Here is a 21,378-nt window from a genome sequence, read left to right as displayed (position 1 = left end):
TAGTTTCATTTCTTTTTATCACTTTTGTTATTGACCCTCCTTCGCATGTCTATTGACCCCTGACTGCATTTCGTCTTTTGTGAATAATCTGTGTCTTTTGACAATTTTTCTGTTGGGGAGTTTGTCTTGTTCACACTCATTTGCAAGAAAAGCTTGTCCTTCTCTTTTCTTGTTTGTGAGGTTTATTTTTTTGGCCAGTGAGATGTGCTTTGAAACTGACATGACTACCAAGTACTGGAATTTACATGATCTTTGGGGGGCTTAGAAGAGCATCCTCTCAACCTTGGACTTGTCAGGAAGCAGTGCATTTCCAGCAGTATCCTGGTTAGTACAGCAGTGCTCTCCTAGGAGCAGTGAAAGGGGAGACACAGGGAAACTAGCCAAGAGACGTAACGTTGGTGAAACATTCTGCAAATATAAAGACGTCTCAGAAGCATAAATGGCAACTGTACCAACTCGGCAAGACAATTAAATGGCAGGGCTATTTATATTGCTCAGGTGGAGAGCAGGGCATAGACTCATACCTTGGAAGAACTGAGAAATTGAAGGAACTTAGCCAATGTGAGGGTCCCTCTTCCCCTGTGAAGTTGGAAAGAATGTAAAATTATCTTCTGGATTATACATAAAAAGACTTTGGCTGCCCAAAACTTACTGAGGAAATCATACCAGGGCTGGTCACACTAGCGTTTGAGGAATCGTCCTGGCTAAAATGACTCCCTCACCCGCCTAACCCCCACCTTGGGTCATGCTGGAGGTTCCCAGACCCGTGCGCCTCTCAGAGCTGACAGTGTTGGGGAGAGTGAAGCATTGTTCAGTCTCAGAGAGTCTGTTTAGCTGCAGGAAGGAAAAGGAAGGCATCCATCTAACCTAGCATCGGAGCTGGGAATTTAACTGAAGGGTCATCTTATTTGGCCATTAAGGAAATGACGTGATCACCGAATCTTGCCTTCATCAGCCCTACAAAGCCATATGGGGCAGGTAACAGAGCTGAGTCTCCAGAATGGGATTTTGGTGAGAGGCGGTCCTCCAGGAGAGAAAGTTGGTGCTTCAGGGAGATCATCTAATCCAATAGGCTTTGCCTTAGACAAAGTAGGTCCTTAAAGCAGCCCCAGAAAGTTAAGAAACATAGCCGGTAAGTGTGCATTCCGATCCCCGTAAATTTGGGGCCTGGATGGGTGGTAAGGGAGCCTCGACAAGGGCTTTGGGCTCCAAATTAGCACATGGCTGATCATGGGCCTGGATGAAGAAGAGGGCGGTCTCTGGTGGAGTAGCAAGTACCCCTTTGACTATGTCAGGTGACTTCTCTGAAAAGGACTCAGATCCCAGACTTCGGGGAGCAGGGATCTTATTTCCTGGAACTGCTCCCCTTTAGGGGTCTGGTGAAAACTTTGAGCCCTTGGCCTTAACCCCCATCGTATAAATGAACGTGAGCACACGCAATGTTGCAGGATATTTCAGGCGTAGGTCGTGGGACGCAGTGGTGAGACCGTGACAAGAGCAAAAGCAGAGAGTGGAGGGGGCGGGTGTCTGGGTGAACACGGGCTCTGCCCCCTGCATGCCCACCTCCAGCCGCAGCCCTCCACCTGCCCCGCCCCCTCCGCCCCCCTCCAGTTTCCTCATTTGAGGCAGCCACAGGGAAAGGTGGTGGCCATGCTGGCCTCTGAAGGGGGCAGAGCCGGACAGAGGCCAAGCCCAGAGCAGCGCTGGGTTCCTTGCCCTGCACTGCCATCCTAGAAGGTCTCCAGTGGGTACACCTAGTGCTGGTGGTCCAGTGCCGGCCCTCCTGGAGCACCCTTCTCTGTGCCGGGCACTGTGCTGGGTGCTGAGGGCTCCAAGGTCAGATAAGGTCCTTGTGTTTCCGGAGGGTGGGGTTAGATTTGTGGTGTTCAACTCTCAAATCCCTGGCAGGGAGGTGGGGGGAAGTTATGGCCAGGGCCCGAGGGTGCTTCTATGCCCTAGGTACCACCAGTAGATAAAATAAGTAATTGCCAGTCCATACCCATGTTGCTCTTGTTCCATGTGAACATATGCTCTTGGGGTAACAAACTACACATTGAAAGATCAATGCGTTTTCGGTTGGTTTCCACTTTTTGTCATAATGTATTTTCTCACCTGTCCCACCCTCTTGCTGGGACCGTGAGCTGTCTGAAGTCATCACGTCATGCTGACCCTGGGAGAAGTTAGGGACCAGCCGGGACCTTGGTGGGCAGGGTCTTGCTGGTTGGCAGAGCGGGTACCTCTGGCTCTAGCAGTGAAACCTTCTGACGAGGATCTGTTCACAGGGGAAGGGACGCCGAGGATGTTTCCGAGGGGAACGCCGAGGGGAAGCGCTGTGCCGAGCATGCGTGGTGGGGAGGCACAGGCGGACCGACCTGCTGCTCTGGTCCCAAGGGAAGCAAGCCCCTCACCTCCCAACCGCGAGGCAACCCACTCAACAGCGCTGGACCAAGAGATGCCACTCTGACCCTGGCCACCAGCCACATGTGCTTCTCCAAGCTGCCCCCTTTCTGGCGGTTCCTACTGCCATCTTTTCAGATCCTTGACTGATTGCTCTGGAACCTGAATGCCTGAGTTCAAATTCCAACCCCCTCCTATTTTAGCTGTGTAGCTTTGGGCGAGTTGTTTTTTTTTTTTTTAACCTCTCTGTGCCTCAGTTTGCTTATCTGAAAGTCTATTAGCACCAACTTTATAGAATTGTTAAGTTTGAATACATGAATGCAGGTAAAGCAAGAAGAATAAAAATGAGTCAGTACCTCTTCACATTGTAGCATGGAGGCTGAACACCTGGGTTTAGAGCCAGGTGATCCGGGTTTGAATCCTGACTTCGTTCCTTCCTCTTTGTGTGATCTTGAGTGAGTTTCCTAATCTCTCTGTGCTTTAGTTTCCTCACCCATAGCACGAGGTTAATAACTGCATTTGTTCCCGAAGGCTGTTGTGATAAACTAGTGAGAAAGTAAAGCGCTTGCAGAAGCCCACAACACATACTAAATGCTATACAAATACTAACTTATTAATTTTGTTTTATAAATAAAAAACAGAGGTCAAGTAAATCCTCTGAAGTTACACAGCTAATAATGGTGGTTCTGAGACCATGACCAGATCCCCAAATAAAAAGAAATTGCTCCCACACTTCACCGAAGTATTTTCCTTATTGTGAGAGCAAGAGGGAGTTTCAGGCCTGAAATTCTCATCAGGCCGTGCACAGTCCTTTCCAAGTCAGCCAACAATAGAACATCACCCTGGTTCAGAAATCGCCTGCCAGGGTTGGCTGTTTTTGCTGTTGTTGGGTCCGATATGGTTATGCTGAGGCGCACAGTTACCCTGGGAAGGGACTCCTTGTCTCCCTGGCTCTCTGGGGAGGGTTTCGGCTCTAGCTCCACACCTGGTCAGCCCTCCTGCCCTCACAGGAAGTCTTGCCCCCCCAGGTACAGCATCTGCCTGTGCCCAGATGCAGACAAAATGGCCCTCTTTTCACTCTCCACTGAACACATAATCCAAAGGTTACAGATGCTTCAAAAAAGATCCTCCCCCAAACATTCCCCAATCCAGTCCTTATTCCTCAAACCCCACTAGCCCCTCTCAATTATCTTATATTTCTTGCTCCATAGCCAGTTTGTCTAACTGAAAAGTGTGTGTGCATGTGTGCGTGTGTGTGTATGTATGAGTGTGTATGTGTGTGTGTGTGTGCACGTTGAGCACCGCGACAGTCTCTTTCCCTTCCATAGGAAATACCAGCAAAGCTGCAAAACATCTCCATGGAAACCAGCCTTTCAGTCCATTGGGCTTCTGCAGTGTGGATACATCCGGTGCAAGGCAGGCAGGGACTAATGAGGCAACTTAATAGAACATAGAGCATGCCAGTTTAGAATGCAATGGCCCATTCTTGGGGCTCCTAATAAGCCAGTGACATCCAAATGATGACAGAACCCCATGTTTTTACTCCATGAAAGCTTAAGTGTGTGCAAGCTTTGATTGTCATGAAACTTTTGTAGGTTCACTGCCCCACATCAGGTCATGAAATGTAGGTCTCTATAGTAACCTACAATATAGTCAATTTAAAAATGACAGTTTCTCCATCATGATAAGACTCCCCTCCCCCAGCCCAGTTACCTTTTAGGTCTCTTATGTGTCCTAATGTGTTTTCTCTTGTTCTTTTTTCACACTGACATTTTTAATCTGCTGAGAAACAGAGGTGATTTCAAGAGGAATAATTCTGATTTTTTTCCTTAACCTTTCCCTCACCCTCTTCTACCTTTTCTCCATTAGAGGATGTGTATTAAGGCTCTAAACAATATATACTCAATCTTTTTGCCTTTCAGGCAAGGATCAAAATGGTTGTGAATACTGCTGGTAGGAGGTATAAACTGTAGGATACGACCCTTCAAAGGTTGGGTAGAAAGTTTAAAATATTAACAGATGGGATTAAACATATATTTGATGAGCTGAAAAAATTAAGTGTGTGGGTAATTTCCACAAGTATATTATTTTACCCCTTCATTAATATGAGAGCTCTTTTTGTATGATTATAATTGTTTGGATCTTTGAATAGTTTTCCATATTATTTGGTCTCATCTACATTGGACCAACGGGATATTTGCCTTAGGTGGTTATTGTTTAACTTTTTGTTTGTAATTTTTTCTGTTGTTATGCTGGATTTTTTTGGCAGCAAACAGTCAAATATTCCAAACATGTTTCAATTTGATTGATCATTTTGCCTGGAAAGCTCTAGGGAAAAAAATGGAAGATCTTATTATTTGAAAAGCATATTATGCGAAGTTGTCTGATTTTAGAATTGAAATCAGAATGTCATGTCAGCCTCAAAACTTGAGGCTGTTCTTTTTTTGCTTCTTAGACTTGTTAACTCTTGGCATTTGAAAACCATCATTACTTATTATTAGAGTGATTATGACAAGAGAGTTTGAGAATGTTTGGAAATCTGAAAGGCAATAATATATTTAAAAGAAAAAAATGTCTCAAACTATACTCCCTCTCAAATAATGTACTACTTGTAAAATTATGTGGTTATGTTTTTTAGTAAATCTGTCAGTCTTCTTAAAACTGGCTTTTTCTTGTATCTTTATGCTACTGGTTCTCATGTACGTAAAGGCTCCTAAAAGAATGCAGGTACGCCTTCCCAAATTGCCATAAGTTGATTCATTTATCTTTTATATTTGGCTGTTGAGAAAGCCAGGTGACCAAGAAGCCATTAATTAAATTCTAAGCAATTTTCCCACCAGAAAAATCTGGAAAAAAGGATGAGCGGAAAATAGATTTAAAAACCCACCTAATTTTCTAATTTCATGTAAATAGAAGGAATATTTCTTCTGCTTGAAAAAAAGAGAGCCAAAGAGAGCATTAGGAATATATCAGAATTCATAATTTTGAAGGAAAGTAAATCGCATAAAGTTCTGAAGGAGGTTTTTCTGTTTGGGTTCCCAAAGTTAAACTGTCAGAATTTTACCTGTTTAAGGATGTTTTTCATTGTTTGGTGAGGGAGAAATTGAAATCATATATATATATATGGTCTGTTTCCACCTTAACTGGGTGCACTGCAATTCAATTCTGACACTAACCACTTGGCGATGGTGTGAGATCCCATAAGTTAAGGGCTCAGTTCTCCACAGCTCTGTCCTTACTTCCAATGCTAGATGCATTTTAGGGGTCCCTAGACCATCTGCACTTCTGACCTATGTGTCTGACCACACTTCTAGCTATAAATTCTGGGGTTCCCACAATGCCTTTAGGTACGATAATCCACTAAAATGACTCAGAACTGAAGAGAGTGCTAGATTTGCAATTATAGTTTATTATAAAGGACACACATAGGTGGGATCTAGGAGAGAGGCAGAGCTCCCATGCCCTTTCCCCATGGAGTCAGGGCACTTCACCCTCCCGGGATGCCAATGTATTCACCAACCGGGAAGCTCCACCGAGCCTCATGTCCAGAGTTTTTATTGGGGGTTTCAGTACATAGACATGATTCATGAAGTCACTGGCAACATGATTGAACTCAATCTCCAGTCCCTTCCTCTGCACCAAGGTTGGGCTTGGTATTTCTGATGACCAGCCCCCATCCTGGGTTGACCTAGGGCCCCATCATGAGTCACCTTGTTAGCAGAACAAACACACTCTTTTCACTGAAGAAACTCCAAGGGGTTTTGAAGCCCTGTTCCAGGACCCAGGGACAAGACCACATATATTCTTACTACACCACAGCACATACGTAATTGACAAGACATAGCCCTCCCGATGTCTGCTCTTACTTCCCTAGTGTCAGGAACATGCTGTTTTGTGTACATTATTGTCAGATTTGTCACTTTCCCTCTAGCACTGTTGTCAAGCGCCTAATCCTTTATCTGGTTATTTGTTTTGATTTCTGCCAAAATACATCAAAATATCACGACACATGGGTTCTGCCCACCTCCCAAGTTGCAGTTTTAGTCATTTTTATTCTTTTATGCCACCTCTCTCAACCCTGACTTTTATGTAAAAAATTGTTCCCTCAACATAGAAATTTGGGGGCCTCTATTTCAGGCTCACATCTTCTGCCCCACTCCCTCCACTTCCCACCCCACCTTGGGCCAATGGGTTAACCAGCAGTGTTACTTCAGGGTCCCCATCAAGAAAATGAGTTTTTTCTCTTATGAAAAGAACTATGGTGCCTACGAAACACAGGGATATAAAATTTGCATTTTGAGGATTCCATATTTATGGGAAAGGCTTCAAGCAGTCCAGACTCAAAAATAAATACTCTAATGTAGATGGCCATAAGTTGACAGGGGAAAGAGAACTTTCTGGAAGTACTTTTGTCTTATCAAATAGTTTGGCAGTGTAAAAACTTTTCCCATGCAAGGATTTATTGGTCTATGGACCTTTCTGCTTCTTAGTCATCAAAATCACTGTAGCAAAGTTTTGTGAAGACATGATTAAATCTGTCTGTTCCCAGTACATCAGGATGTAATATGGAAAGTATTTACTTATTTTAAATTGAGGTTAAATTCCAATAACATAAAATTAACCATTTGAAAGGGGACAATGCAGTGGCATTTAATACATTCACAATGTTGTGCAACCACCACCTCTATCTAGTTCCAAAACATTTTCATCACCCCAAAAGGAAACCCCATACTCAAAGCCATTACTCTCCTTCAGAGGGTAATTATTTTCAACAAAATCTCTGTTTTCAGTCATTCACTTAACAAATATTTAGTCTACTGTGTAAGGGATACGTGTCGAGTACTTTCTTTTTCCTTGTCATTTTCTTATTTTTCCTAATTTTATTGTATATGGTTATAGGAAGATTCCAGACAACTGGGTCTGGTTAATCAACGAGAAAATTCTATTCCATTGATAAAGTCTGTATCTTCCATTTTATCCAGCAAAAGAGCAGACACACAGCAACTACATAAGAAATGCTGAATGACAGAGTTTTGCTGTAATTATATTGGGTTAGAATTATATTATCAAATGGATGTATCATTTAAAAGATTTCTTTAGGCAAGCAGAAGTCAGGAGCAACCAGAGATGTGATTTCATATCTGAGTCAATGCAAGGATTCAAACAGGGGAGGAGAATCAATTCACAGGAACTTATCACACCTATTTGTTAAAAAAAGCATTGCAGGATTTCCCTGGTGGCGCAGTGGTTGAGAATCCACCTGCCAATGCAGGGGACACTGGTTTGATCCCTGTTCCGGGAAGATTCCACATGCCACGGAGCAACTAAGCCCGTGCGCCACAGCTACTGAGCCTGCGCTCTAGAGCCCGCGTGCCACAACTACTGAGCCCACGAGCCACAACTACTGAAACCCGCGTGCCTAGAGCCTGTGCTCCACAACAAGAAAAACCACCACAGTGAGAAGCCCTTGCACTGCAACTACTGAAGCCCGTGGGCCTAGAGCCTGTGCTCTACAATGAAGAGTAGCCCCTGCTCACCACAACTAGAGAAAGCTTGCACACAGCAACGAAGACCCAACACAGCCAAAAACAAACAAACAAACAAATAAATAAATAAATAAAATTTATTAAAAAAAAAAGCATTGCATTCACAGTGTTTCAAAGGAGACATCCTGAACTGAACTGAACTGCAACTTGCAGCTACTGTTCTGGATGAGCCAGTTGCCCGGAAGTTGCCCTTTTGAGAGACAGTTGTGAGAACCATCGGGATGCACGTGGAAGATGACAAGTCCCGCGTTACGTAAGGTCTGGGCGTTGGGGAGTAGCCCCCAGACACCATTTGACAATGAAGAGTGTGTCAGGATACGGCAGTGACCCCACTCCTTGTGGGTGGGGAAGGCGGTGTCCCCAATTCTGTCTCCTCAGCTCCACTCAGCATCCAGCATCCCTGGACCAGCTCCGGGGCTCCTACAACCTGGGAGCTCTCATTTCTGAAAACCCACACAGCTCTGTGCTCCATAGCCTCTAACTGATGTCTGGCTATTGTTTTATGTGGGGGATTATCTGTCCAGACAATCTTCTTAATTGTGTTTTCCTTCTCAGCACAGAGAAGAATATTTTGCTGACAATATGCTTGACATGAGAAGATGCCTTCTTTCCTTTGGGTGTTGAGGTCCATGCTTTTGCTGGAGCTGGTGCCTGTGGACCAGTGAGAGGGGAGTTCTTAAAGAACTTTAAATCTACATAACTTCATTTCTCTTTTATAAGGATTTAAATCTCACCACCCATCTTAGGTTCAGTGAAAGACAGCTGCTCTTTCTTGGAGCCACAGAGCCAAGCCATTTCTAACAAACATTTAGAGTGTGTCTTATATGACAGCACAATTTGCTTTAGTGGAACTGACATCTAAAAGGGGCCTTTATACAAAATAGTGCATATTTTTGTTCTGGTCAACTTAGAGGGTCAGTAAGTATCAGGATATTTCAAAATTCCCAGTTAGTAAATCCCCTAGATCTTCTATATCCCAGATCTTTTCTTAATCTCCCACTTAGCACCTTTATAATTTTTTATAATCATATAACTGTTAGACAAATGTAATTCTGAGGAAAACTGTCATTCAGCCAACATCCCCCCTTGTGTTCATTTCTTAGGCTCTCCACTACAGACTACCCAATCCTGGGGGGCTCACAACCGCAGAAATTTGTTCCCTCCCAATTCTGGGGCTGAGCAGTCTGAGGCAAGGTGTCAGCAGGACCACACTCCCTCTTCCTTGCCTCTTCCACTTTCTGGGGGCTGCTAGCAGTCCTTGGTTTGTGGCTGCATCCTTCCAACCTTCAAGGCCAGCATCTTCAAATCTCTCTGCTCTGTCTTCACTTTGCCACCTCTGCTCTACATACGTGATTGCATTTAGGGTCCACCTGGATAATGCAGGATAATCTCCCCAAGTCAAGATCCTTAACTTGATTCCATTTGCAAAGATCTCTCCCCCTTTTATCTCCATATGAGGTAACATTCACAGGTTCCAGGGATTAGGATGTGGATCTCTTGTGGAGCCCAGTTTTTCACTCTACTAAAGAAGCTAAGCAGACTTCTTTCCTGCAGAGCATCTTAAAGCTGTTACTACACTAATAGGCAGTGGGTATCTCAAGGGGAGAGGCAAGGACCCCCTACAAGAGTTGAATCACCAACACCACAGAAATTAGTCTGAGGATGTCATGGGACTAATGGCCCTAGGAATAAACTTCAGAAAATGTTTGGCTTTAGGATAACTTAGAAACTTCTTCCCCAGCGTTACGGACCCCATCCACCATTCCTAGATTTTTCTCTCACTATTTTCCTACTTAAAATGTCCAGCTTTAGTCAACGTGTCCTGATCCTTGTTCTCCAAATACACCTGTGCTCTCCTGCCTCCACTTTCTCCTAAGATATTGACCACCCACCTCATCTCGACCCCCAAGCTCCCTGCCACCCCCTAATCAGCAGCACCGTCACCCCCTTCACCTCCTCGGTAAAACCCTGTCCGTTCTCCAAGGCCCAGCTTTCCCGAATTCTTCCTGGATCTTCCAAGAAGGAGTCTCTCCCTTTTCAAATCTCACCTTTAGTGTTGAGATAGATACCCCAGGGTCAATAATAATTAAGTAAAGAAATGTCCAAATCTTTACTTTTTAGTTTTACAACCAGCAGATTCAAGGTTATCCCTATAATGACTTTGTGGTCTTTCCAATATGGAAAGACAGGGAGGTGAACTACAGCGTAATCTTGAGTTTTATCTAGGAAATGGGTTGTTGTGAGTTGAACTTCATTTGATTTTGTGTCTTGGTTAAAAAAAAAAAGTGAGGTCTGTAGGTCCTCACTTACTTGGAATTTTATCATCTACTTCCTTAAAACAGGACAAGAGTTAGTTTGTTGTCCGAAGTTGTGTTTAATTTTTAATGTCAGCCTTAAGGTCCTGACTCTTGTTTTATAATTTATCACCCCTCCCACACACTCTCCATACCTGCTGGTAAGTACTTATTGATTACTTGGTTAATTATTTGTGATGGACTCACCCTTGATTTATTAAAAAAATTAGATTAAAAAATTGTACGCAAGGAAGAATCCTGCATTTTGAGGAACACAACGCTTGATTTATTCAAAGTCTTATTCCTTCCTTCCTTGATGGTCGTGGAGTAACATGTACAAGTCTGGCAGGAGAAAATGGAGAGAAAACCTTTTCCATGGGAGGCTCTGAGACATGCATCTGACACCTTCCCTTTCATTAAAGCAATGGGGAAAAAATGTGGATCTTACATGGGAATGAGAACATTCTGGAATAAAAAAAATCCAGACTTTTTTCTTCCTATCCATTTTCCTATGAGAGCGTCCTTGTTGAAAATGTGAGCTGGAAAAAAGGGCTGCAAAGTCGTGAGCCTGCAGGTTAGGGACCCAGCAACTTGGAGGAGATAGTAATTTGGGGACGGGTATTATTTAGAAGTCAAAACACACTGACCATGGGGCACCTTTCTTTGATTTAGTTGGACATTTACTCCTAGGTGAGAGCCAGAGCCATAATCTGAATTAAATATCTACTAAGAAAGCATCCCTAGCAACCCAGCAGGGAGTGATGTTTGGTTTGGCTTTGACTTCAGGAAATCCAAAGCCAGGTTTATCTCTCTTAATTCTGTGAACTGGACTGTGTGTGAATCTAGGGGGCAAACAACATCAATATCACATCTGTTGCAGGAGAGAGCATGTGATTTTGGGAGGAAAGCGTCTACATACTGAGTTGAAAGGATTACAGTATTTAGCAATGAAACCCACAAGGAGACTCTTTGGCAAGGATGAAAGTCCAAGTATAAGGTGAAACATTACTTGTCAGAACAAAGGTACAACAAGTAAAAACCACCACATATTAAAATCCCTAAGGTAGCTGAAATCAGTCAACAAGAAGTTTTTAGTACCTAATGCCAACTTATAAAATCATGCGGCCATGCCACAACCCTTGGATCTTTAAGAGAGTTGGGTATAGTACAAGGTAACAGAACTCCACAATATGAATAGCTTTATAATGGGCTCGAGAATAGTGAGTAAAGTGAGGTGTGGGGATCATAAGAAGTTTCATTTTTGTTTTTGAGGGCCTGAGAGGGGACAATTGCTATGCTAAATGCTTTACATGCATTATATATTATGTGACTATATGAATATATATGTTTATTAGCTTTCAATCATATCTATTAGCTTATGCATGTATATACATATTCAAATGCAATTATTTATACAAGCTTATATGGATAAGTATGTATATTAGCTTATATATGCATGTCTATTACCTTTATACACGTTATCAAAACACTGCCAGGTGGCTGTTATGCTGCATTGCAGGAACTCAGAGAAGAAGGGCTAAGTAATTCATGGGTAGGCTCACAGCTAGGAGGCAGCTGAGTGGCAGCCAGACCCTGGGAACACCATGCTGACTGAAGATGCTCTCCCTAGAAGGACGACTGCATGCCAGAGATGTTTTGCTAACTGTGTAGAAACCTTTATGAATGCAGTTCTGGGCTGCAGAGAGATTCTCTGAGTCAGTATTTAAACATCAAGACACACCCCCCCGCCGCCTCCCACCTCCCTTCCTTTTAACGCCTTTGAGCCTGAAATTGTCATATCTTGTGAGAGATTAAACCAAAGCAGAAAAGTGCACGGGAAATGTAGGCAGTGATGTTGTTACTGCCGAACACCCCCCCACCAGCTCTTTCCTCTTGGTGAAGCCGAGACTTGGTGAAATCTGGGAAGTGACTCCCTCCCACCAGGTGACATCCACAGTCAGCCGATTTTAGTCTTCCCCGGCGCCAGGAGCCAGGTGCTTCCCTGGCAGGCCTCCCCTCTGCAGACAAATTCAGGGAGGCAGGGGGAGCCACGGGGAGCCCAGGGGCTGTCCCAGCTCACACACGTGTCCCCAGGGGGAAGAGCAGGGCGGGGGGGGGGGGGAGGGGGGAGGGGGAAGCAGCCTAGCACCAGGGAACAAGTGGGTGACAGATGAGTGATGGCAAAGTCCCTGAAGGGCCTCATTCCCTTTTGCTGGGTAGTATTAATGAGGCCAAGAGGGCTGCACGGGTAAAAAAGCAAACTCCTCCACCCAGATGTTCCGGAGCCCAGGTCTCCCCTCAGGTTTGGGCAGGGTCTCTCCCCTGCGTGTGCTGTGCTCTTGGGAGCCTGGGCTTTAGAATTCAGTGTTCCCTGCTGCTCCCTCCGATGACCTGCTCGCTCACATCTCAGGTGCCTTATATTAAGCTAAGCGCTTCCTATACGCACACCCGCTCACAACCTCTGGCTCTGGGTTGGCCACACTTGCTCGCCCTGTTGGCCATTGGTCCCCTTGCCCTCTGGCCTTCCTCCCGGCCACACCTCTGCGCAGGGGACCCTTCTCTCTGCAACCTGAGGGCACAGAGGGATGCCTGAGACCCTGAGTTCCCACTCTTTCCCCTGATGAAACTTGTTGTCAGCAGAGACGTGGGGAAGGGGGTTTGGCGGTTGATGTGAGGAGGGGGAGGAAAGGGGAGCAGTGGAAGGAGGGAGGGGAGGGATCAAGAGATGGTGGCAGTGCGGTGAGGGGCGAGGGGAAGGACTGTGAGACGGGCAGCAGTGGGTGGGGGACAGGGAAGGGGAGTGGAGGAAGTGGGAGGTGAGAGAGCTTAAAAATGCATTTGTTTATTTTTTTCCTTTGGGCTGGAGCAAAGACAAGGGGGGAGCTGGACCCCCAACTGGGGGGGGACTCGGCACTTGGGTCCCTAGGGGGCGTCACAGCTCCTTCACAGCCCTGGGGTGTCACCTACGCACTCCCATGGGCTTGGCAAAGAGGGCCTGGGGAGCACGGGCTGCTGCTGAGATGTGTGTGGATGGGGGGGGTGGTGATGGAGACAGAGATTTTTGGTTGCTTGTGGCCCCAGTGGACGGTGGTGGCAGCCTGGCTAGGGCGACTGTCTCCAAGTTGCCAACCTGGGCTGGTGGCGTGGTGACTCATGCCTTGAACATCTGCTTTGTGTGCCACGACCTTCTGTAAAAAGAGTGGAAACTGAAAGAGGACCAGAGTCCTTGTGATCCCAAATGAGAGAGGGAGACACTCCAGTGAAATGCCAATGGCACTGGTGCCCTCTGAGATCAGGGCACATGGAAACCAGTGAAGAAGGGCCGAGTGGATGCAGCTGACCCCGGGCTTCCCACCATCAACGGCTCGGAAAGGCAAAGTGAGAGAGAAAAACTGTTATTGCCAGAGCTAACGGGCAGGTCCTAAAAACTGCTGTTTTGGAAAGAATGATACCTCTCCCAGCTTCTGGGAGAAAGGAGGTCTCCAAGTTCTCTCCCCAAGCACCTTCCACCTCCCCTATTTCTGCCAGCCCCAAGAGATGTGGTGTTTACAACTCTCCTCTTGGACATTATCACACTGGGAAAATCCCTTTATCCTTCTGCGCTTCATCAATAAAATAGAAATACTCTTGACTTGATGGTCCCCAAAGCCAGGTGACCGAGGGAGATGGATTCTCTTGGTGGCCACCAAGAGTGGCTCAGGTTTCCATCCCTGCATTAATCAAGTAGAGGCTGTAGCAGGGAGTGATATTGGAGACCGAAACCTCGGGAGGATCTGCAATTCACTAGAAAGTCCCACTATTGCTGCATAAGAAGAAAGGACTGGTTCTTCCTGGTTTATCTAGAGCAGTGATTCCCAGTCTCTCAACGGGGAGTGACCTGCCCTGCAGAGCAAATTTAGTAATGTCTGAAGACATGGATTGTGACAAGTGGGGGAAGGTGCTACTGGCATCTAGTGAGTTGAAGTCAAAGGTGCTGTTAAACATCCTTCAATACACACAGCTTCACAACGAAAAATTATCCAGATCCAAATGTCAATGGCGCCCAAGGCAAGAAACACAATCTAGATCTTCCTAGTGCCCGAGAGAAGTTGTCGGTGTCAGAGATGAGTTTCTCACCAACCAAATCACAAACATTCATCAGAAGGTGAGGGTGAAAGTGATCTCCAAAATCTTAAAGGAAGGAAAACGAACTTGAGAAAACAGATTTTCTCCATTTCCATTTTCACGAAGAACAGTAATAATCTATACAAATGTAAGGCACCCTAAGCTGAAATTTACTTACTTAGTTTGCTGCTTTGAACATTGCTGTGTGTTTCTACCAGTCAAATCCTTTAAATTACATGCTCATTCTGGAGATAGAAAGGAAGGAATCTGCATTCTTATTTGGAGCAGGCTGTTGTCGGGGGAGCCTCAGAAGGGAGGCAGCAGATGGAAACCACAGAAGCAAGGAAGTCCCCACATTGAGGGACATGAGAGGGAGGAAAAGGGGGGACCAGGCAGGGCCTGAAGCCCATCCCCATGGAGATGGTGGCTTGGGCCATTAAGCTGCATGAAGACTATGATCCATTTCAGGTCCTCTGAACTCAAGCTAGAATCTCTGATTCCAACTGAACAGGCCCGTAATCTCAAGCAGAATGTGATTATCCTTGAATTTAAAAGATATATTCCAGTAAGGAAAGCACATGCCTCTTAGTAAAAAAATAACAGCTTTTTAGAGGAGCACAAGCAGGGAAGAGGTTGCTGGATCTTTCTCTTCCGCTTTGGATCAAGGGAAGCGTTTCTGCCTAATGGTGGGACTGAAATGATATACTGTGAAGGGACCCAACGTATCATACAATACAATCTTCTGCATCCATCTGCGTTCTGCTGCCCCTCCACACTGGCTTCTCTGGGCATCCACTCTTGTGCCCCCCTCCCCCTGTCCTGCAGGTACCCCAGGAAATAAGACGCAGAAAGAAGGATGCTCTGGTCAGACTTGCTAGTTGAGGTGGCAGAGCCAATCTGGTGAGTGTGAGCAGCCGGGATGGATCAGGGATAAGACGGAGCTCCCAGAGTCACGGGAGAGTGAGAGACCCAGCCTGGAGGTCGGGCTTCCAGAGCCTATTCGCAGAAGCACATGGCAGAGCTGCTGGGAAGGGGAGGGGCTGCTTGTCTGCACCTGTGCTGGCTGGCACCCAGCCCCGTGGCCCATCTACATCAACTCACCTGCAGGATGGAGGGGGTCATGGTCTCAGGCTGGCAGATGCAAAAGGAAGGGAGGTGGGAAACTACCAAAGGAGAGTCTGGAGGAGATGCTGGGCGGCCAGAGCGACAGGTGCCCTCTGTTGAGGAGGAAGGCACGTGAGAAGGGAGACTTGACGGGAGAGAGAAGGTTGAGACAGCAAGGAGGGTCAAGGGCACACTGCCAGGGAGAGCTGACAGTGATGGGGCGTGTGGGGAGGGGTTTAAGAAGACCTGAAACCTCCCTTGTCCAGGAATGAGAGGTAGCGATGCTTCCCTGTGTGGCTGTCACAGAGGAGTTCATTTAGATAATAATTACAAGTAACAAAGTGACGATTTAAACTGTGTAAGGGCAAGAACGAGTGCTCAAGAGCAATGGGTTTGTCTTTAAGTCATGTTACTCTTTTTTCTTAGGGGGTGACTTTTTGAAGTTTTATTAAATCTTTTATTACAAGTAATTGTATCCAAAACAAAAATAAATGCAGATAATAAAGAAGAGTATAAAATACAGAGGAAATGCTGTCAACAGTATCTGGTTTTAGTTTTCCTAGCGATTAGCATGAATTTAATGAACTAGATTTACACCTTTATTTTCTAAAAATTTCACTGCTTTTATAACCCATGGTGTCCTCTTTCTTGTATTCTTTTCTCTTTCTTGAAGTTTTTTTTTTTTTTTTTTTAAGGATGCATGGGATCCTTCTTTTTTAAAGGATGCTTTCTGATTGTAATATGCCTGTATTCTTTCCTCCCACTTACCTATCAGCTGGGTATGAATTTTCAGGTGGAAAATCATTTCCCTCAGAATTTGAATTTAGTATTCTGTTGTCTTTTTTTAATTTTTTAATTGAAGCAGAGTTAATGTATAATACTATATAAATTACAGGTGAACAATACAGTGACTCACAATTTTTAAAGGTTATGGGGAATAGAGCAGATATTTTATAATAACTATAAATGGAGTATAACCTTTAAAAATCAAGTCGTGTGACTTTTGAGATGATTCTCTGACTACCTGTGTGTGTGCGAGACTGAGAGACAGATTTCCATATTTAAAGTGTCTGAGTTTTATCAGGAGGGAGAAGATACATTTTAAAAAGCACCATCTGGTGGGCCTGGTGTAGCTTTAGTCCCTGAGGATAGAGGGCCATTTCGTGCCCTAATGACCTCATGCAAAGAATAGCTCTGCCCCGTCCTCAATATCCTCCATCGCCCTAAACTCTCAATCCAGCTATGGGGTCTCTTACCAGCCATGAACAGAAGTCAAAGTCTGCGTACCCACATCTGCCTGGACCTGTGACATCTTCCTTTCACCCAAGAGGGCGTAGGGCAGGGCACTGGCAATAGTGTGTTTGAGAGGGTAGGCGGGCATTTCCCCATGGGGATAAGGAGCTTTCTGTACCCCAGCAAGGGGGACAGACCCCATGGGTTTAATGCCAAAGGGAACGGTGTCTCCATTCTCCCACTGTCAGGAACCCTAATGCTTTGGGACAAATGTGCTCCTGTGGAGAATCCTGATGCCTGCTTTCCTGGCTCCTGGCCTTGGTGGTTCCAACTTGAGCTTCCTCTTCTTAGCGGGATGGTTCTGGAGCGGTGGTGGTGGCCATTCCTGCTCTTGTGGATTATTCTGGTTTCCCCTGGGCCCATCCTGGCTCTTTGGCCTCAGCTCCCTGCCTCACCTTTCCTGTCTTAGCTTTTCTGCGGGTCTTAAGTGCCTCCCCATCATCCACAGGAAAAAACAGAAAATGCAGACTAGTCCTTTTATGACCTGACTCTTGCCTATGTGCCCAGCCATCTGCTGTCCCCCCCGCCTGCCTTCGCTTCCCCACGCTGGGTCCTGGGTCCTGGGTCCGGGCACTCATGCTCCCACTGGCTTCCTGGTGAAACATGCATATCCTTTGGGTGCCTTTATGATGCCCACGCATGCAAGCATGCACCTCCAGCTACAGTGTTTACCAGGCGGCTTCTGCAAGACCCTGATTCTCTGTGCTGTAGTCTCCCACCCCCTTCACCCCCAAACGCTGCACATGGTGTGGGCCAGGACCCCATTTCCTTATCCTTCCAGGGCTTAACACAATGCTGGAGTGATAATAGCAGCTCCATGAGGAGAGAATAAATGATTGAAAAACCACTGTGCTGGGCTTCCCTGGTGGCGCAGTGGTTGAGAATCTGCCTGCCAATGCAGGGGACATGGGTTTGAGCCCTGGTCTGGGAAGATCCCACATGCCGCGGAGCAACTAGGCCCGTGAGCCACAATTACTGAGCCTGCGCATCTGGAGCCTGTGCTCCGCAACAAGAGAGGCCGCGATAATGAGAGGCCCGCGCACCGCAATGAAGAGTGGCCCCCACTTGCCGCAACTAGAGAAAGCCCTCGCACAGAAATGAAGACCCAACACAGCCATAAATTAAAAAAAAAAAAAAAAAAAACCCCACTGTGCTTTAATGAAGCTAATTTAATATGAGGTGACTGTAATTGGTTCTCACTCTTCATTTCATTTGACACTAGAACATTTCAAGTCTGGGCTAAATTTGAACAATTTCTTTAATTGTAGGAGGAGGAATTCCCTCTACATTAATGCAGACAGCCAAGACCTCTAAGTGCCTCACGAAACAGGCCCGTGGCCCCGGGCGGTGGGAGGAACCAGGGTCCCCTCACTTCTGTCCTGACCTGGAAAGGACCACCCTGAAGCTACTCAGGATACAGTGGCCACTCTGCTCTTTATTTGAAGATGATGGGTAACTGTTTCCTGTGCAGATGTGTTACAGTTGTGATAACCACAGGGATAACTGAGGGGACAACCTGGGTAGAATGATTCGTGGGGAGGACCAGAAGGGATCCTCTGGGGCTCACGTGCCCGAGAGAGGCTGGCGGATGGTGACAGAAAGCAACAGAAGTCAACTCTTCCCATCATGATTCAGAGTGAGCCACGGCTGGCCCTGTGCACCATCTCCTGCTGCAGTGATGCAGTGCATACCTGTGACTGATGTGGAGAAAGAGGCAGAAGTGGGACTCCAGGAATGCTTGCAGAGCCCTGGGGGTGGGGCTCGGGAAGGGGCCCTGAAACTTGCAGAAGGCATGGGGGCCAAGCATCGCCACCTGTCCCGCCCTTGCAACTTCATCACTATGCACAAGACAGACATTTGATTGTAATCCACAGTATTAATGGACCCCTGTGGTGTCTGACAGGTTCCCAGGTGTAGGGGGATACATTGGCAGGTGACAACCATGAAGAGAATTACTTGCAGAAATCTATGTAAGAACAACCTACAAAGGTACTCTGTACAGATCACGATTCCGGAGCCCCAGGCTATTTGCATGCCTCTCGACACCTGCAATTTGTCACTATCTGACTTACATTCGAGTAGCCAGGACAGAGCCCGCCAGCCTCAACGTCACCTCTAAGGACAGCACAGTGTGGGATTTGGTTTCCTTGTTTGGGTCACTGTGTGCCTATTTATGGCCAAGGTTGGGAGTCTCCACTTGGGTCAGGCTTTCAGCTTGGTTTCCGTTAGTGCGTGGGTAGTAAAATCCTGGTTACTGACCGGCAAGTTCAGAGTAACTTCCTCTAGTGTGGGGTTTTCCGCTCTCCCATTTGGAACGGGGTTTCTGATGGATGAAGTACGAGAATATCCTTTTCTAAGATGCTAACAGAGATTAAAATGTCAAAGCGCAGTGGTAAAAAATCAATAGCCTTTGAAACGTTCAAAGACCACAGCCAATGAATGCAAGTGTGTAGTTTATGAATTTTAGACCCCCTGAGCCTCCTTGTCAATATCTGTCCTTGCCTCCTTTCTCTTTGCCTTCTCGTCTTCTCTTTGCCCCTGATTTTGTCTCTTTCCTCCTTAATAGCTCCTTCTCTGGGTCTTTAAAATATTTATTTATTTATTTATTTATTTATTTATTTTTATTTCCTGGCCATGCCTCATGGTATGTGGGATCTTAGTTCCCTGAACAGGGATCAAATCCGTGCCCCCTGCATTGGAAGCTCGGAGTCTTAACCACTGGACCACCAGGGATGTCCCTCGGTCTTTTTATATATATGTTTCCCCCTGTATTTTTCTCATGTGCATTTTCTTATATTTCATCTTTTTTTCTTCCTTTCTCTGTTTTTTCTTCCTTATCATGACTCTCCTCACTTCAACAATGTGACAAATATATTTTGAAGTCTTATCATGTATTTATTAAGTAAAGTTGTTTTTCCTCAAACATTTGAAAACCTATGAATACTTTTGTGTCCCTTGCTTGCCCTTTAAAAGAATGACAAATGCTGTTGTTTTTGAGGTGGTTGATTAATGGCATGTGATAGAAAGAAATACTCCTCATCCTGCTCTAGAAGATGAAGAAGACACCCCATCCCCATGATGGTACTTGCATAGCCATCAGAAGCATTTGGACCCCTATGGTGATTGGAGAAGAATCGCTCTCTAGTTCTAGTTAGAGAGATATTCTAGTAACCAGATGGTTTTTGCTTGGCAGTTTAACAAGCAGAGTGTTTACTGGCTCTGAAAACTCATTCAGTGCACTGTGTCCTAGGCATTCGTGGTTCTGCTTTCGTCCCTTTTCTCTGGTGGCCATGGATTTGATGTTCCCGTCACATTTATTGTGCAGTAATTGAATGTTAATTCTTTGCTTAGCCCACTGATAGGCTCTCCTTCCATAATTAGGTATTTATTTCCTTGCGGATTTCCTATGTAGAATAAATGTATACTTGTATGTAACGTTATTCAGGAATTTAATTTTGATGAACTATTTGTTAGTGTTGACCATGTGATTAACTTTCATAGTGAGCACCTTGAAAAGTAAGAGTATGTCATATATTTTATAATGTTTTTTTATCTTTGTCAGGATTACTGGACTGGAATGTTGGGTATGAGTCCAAGGTCCGTTTTCAAACTTTTAATTTCCTTGTGCATTGAGCTTATCTATGTGATCTTTTCTTTTCTTCTTCTTCTTCTTCTTTTTTTTTTTTTAAGACAGAGCAAATTAGAAGAATGACCATGCCCTTTCATCTACCGAAGGGTTTGGAATTCAATTTTGGCAGAATTCTCTTAAGCCAGTGGATGCATAGGTCAAAGTCCTTAGAATTATTGCAGAGGCAAACATGAAACTGAAAACCAACACATCAGGGAGGGGCTCTTATTTAAATGCATCTGGATCCAATAGATATAGAAAAATTAAAATACCTTTATCAGAAATATTGACCAGTAGATCTTTATAGTGCCCTAAATGGTTTATAATTCAGTTAGGTGAGTTAAAAAAATATTCACTGAACTAGAGATCAAATTCTAACAGGAGACTCATGGTAAAACCTGTTAGCATCACAACTCACACAAGACACTATTTGATTTAATGCACCATACACCCCAGACTCCACTCATGTAAAAGGATGCTAGATTCCAACCCGTTGATCTTTCTAGCATTCAGAGAATCTGTGAGTCTCTTGTGTTGGTGACTTTGGACTCAGAGATTAGGACTAAGTCTGTGAAAGTGCTGTGGATTGTGAATTACTTGGTGTGTCCCAATCTCGCTCCATATTTTGACAGCATAGGCATGTCAGTTTCATGGTGGTTCTGGTACCCTCACTATTTCATTCCAGGTCTGAGAAGAACACCTTCTATGACTCAAGGGCCTTTCCCTGACAGAGAACCAGTCTGGTGTTCTTCAAACCAAGTGGCAAATCCTCGGAACGTTTTTCCATCTGCAAAGCTAGAGGTAGAGAGAAGGGTGGAATGGAGTGAGGTCAAGGAGTGACCCAGAAAGGAGAGCAGAAGAGAGGCGTGGGAGCACCTTGTCCTTCCCTTAGTCCCTGTGAGCTGCCATTTCCATCGTGAAATTAGCATGTGTTCAAGATACATGAAATTAGGCAGAGGTTTTGGGTCAGGAATTAACGAAATGCAATGTACAGAACCTTGTAACATTACCT

General features: G+C 45.3%; 1 protein-coding gene across 3 annotated transcripts in view; it reads right to left on the bottom strand.

The window, feature by feature from the left end:
* The window catches only part of KCNJ6 (potassium inwardly rectifying channel subfamily J member 6), a 298,142-nt gene that overhangs the window by 200,492 nt on the left and 76,272 nt on the right, over positions 1-21,378 (bottom strand). The gene's annotated exons all lie outside the window — the stretch shown is intronic.

This window comes from Balaenoptera borealis (assembly GCF_965194805.1).
Source record: "Balaenoptera borealis genome assembly, chromosome: 5".
Classification (NCBI taxonomy): domain Eukaryota; kingdom Metazoa; phylum Chordata; class Mammalia; order Artiodactyla; family Balaenopteridae; genus Balaenoptera; species Balaenoptera borealis.
Note: the sequence above shows the minus strand (reverse complement) of the source record. Positions and strands in the feature narration are given on the sequence as shown.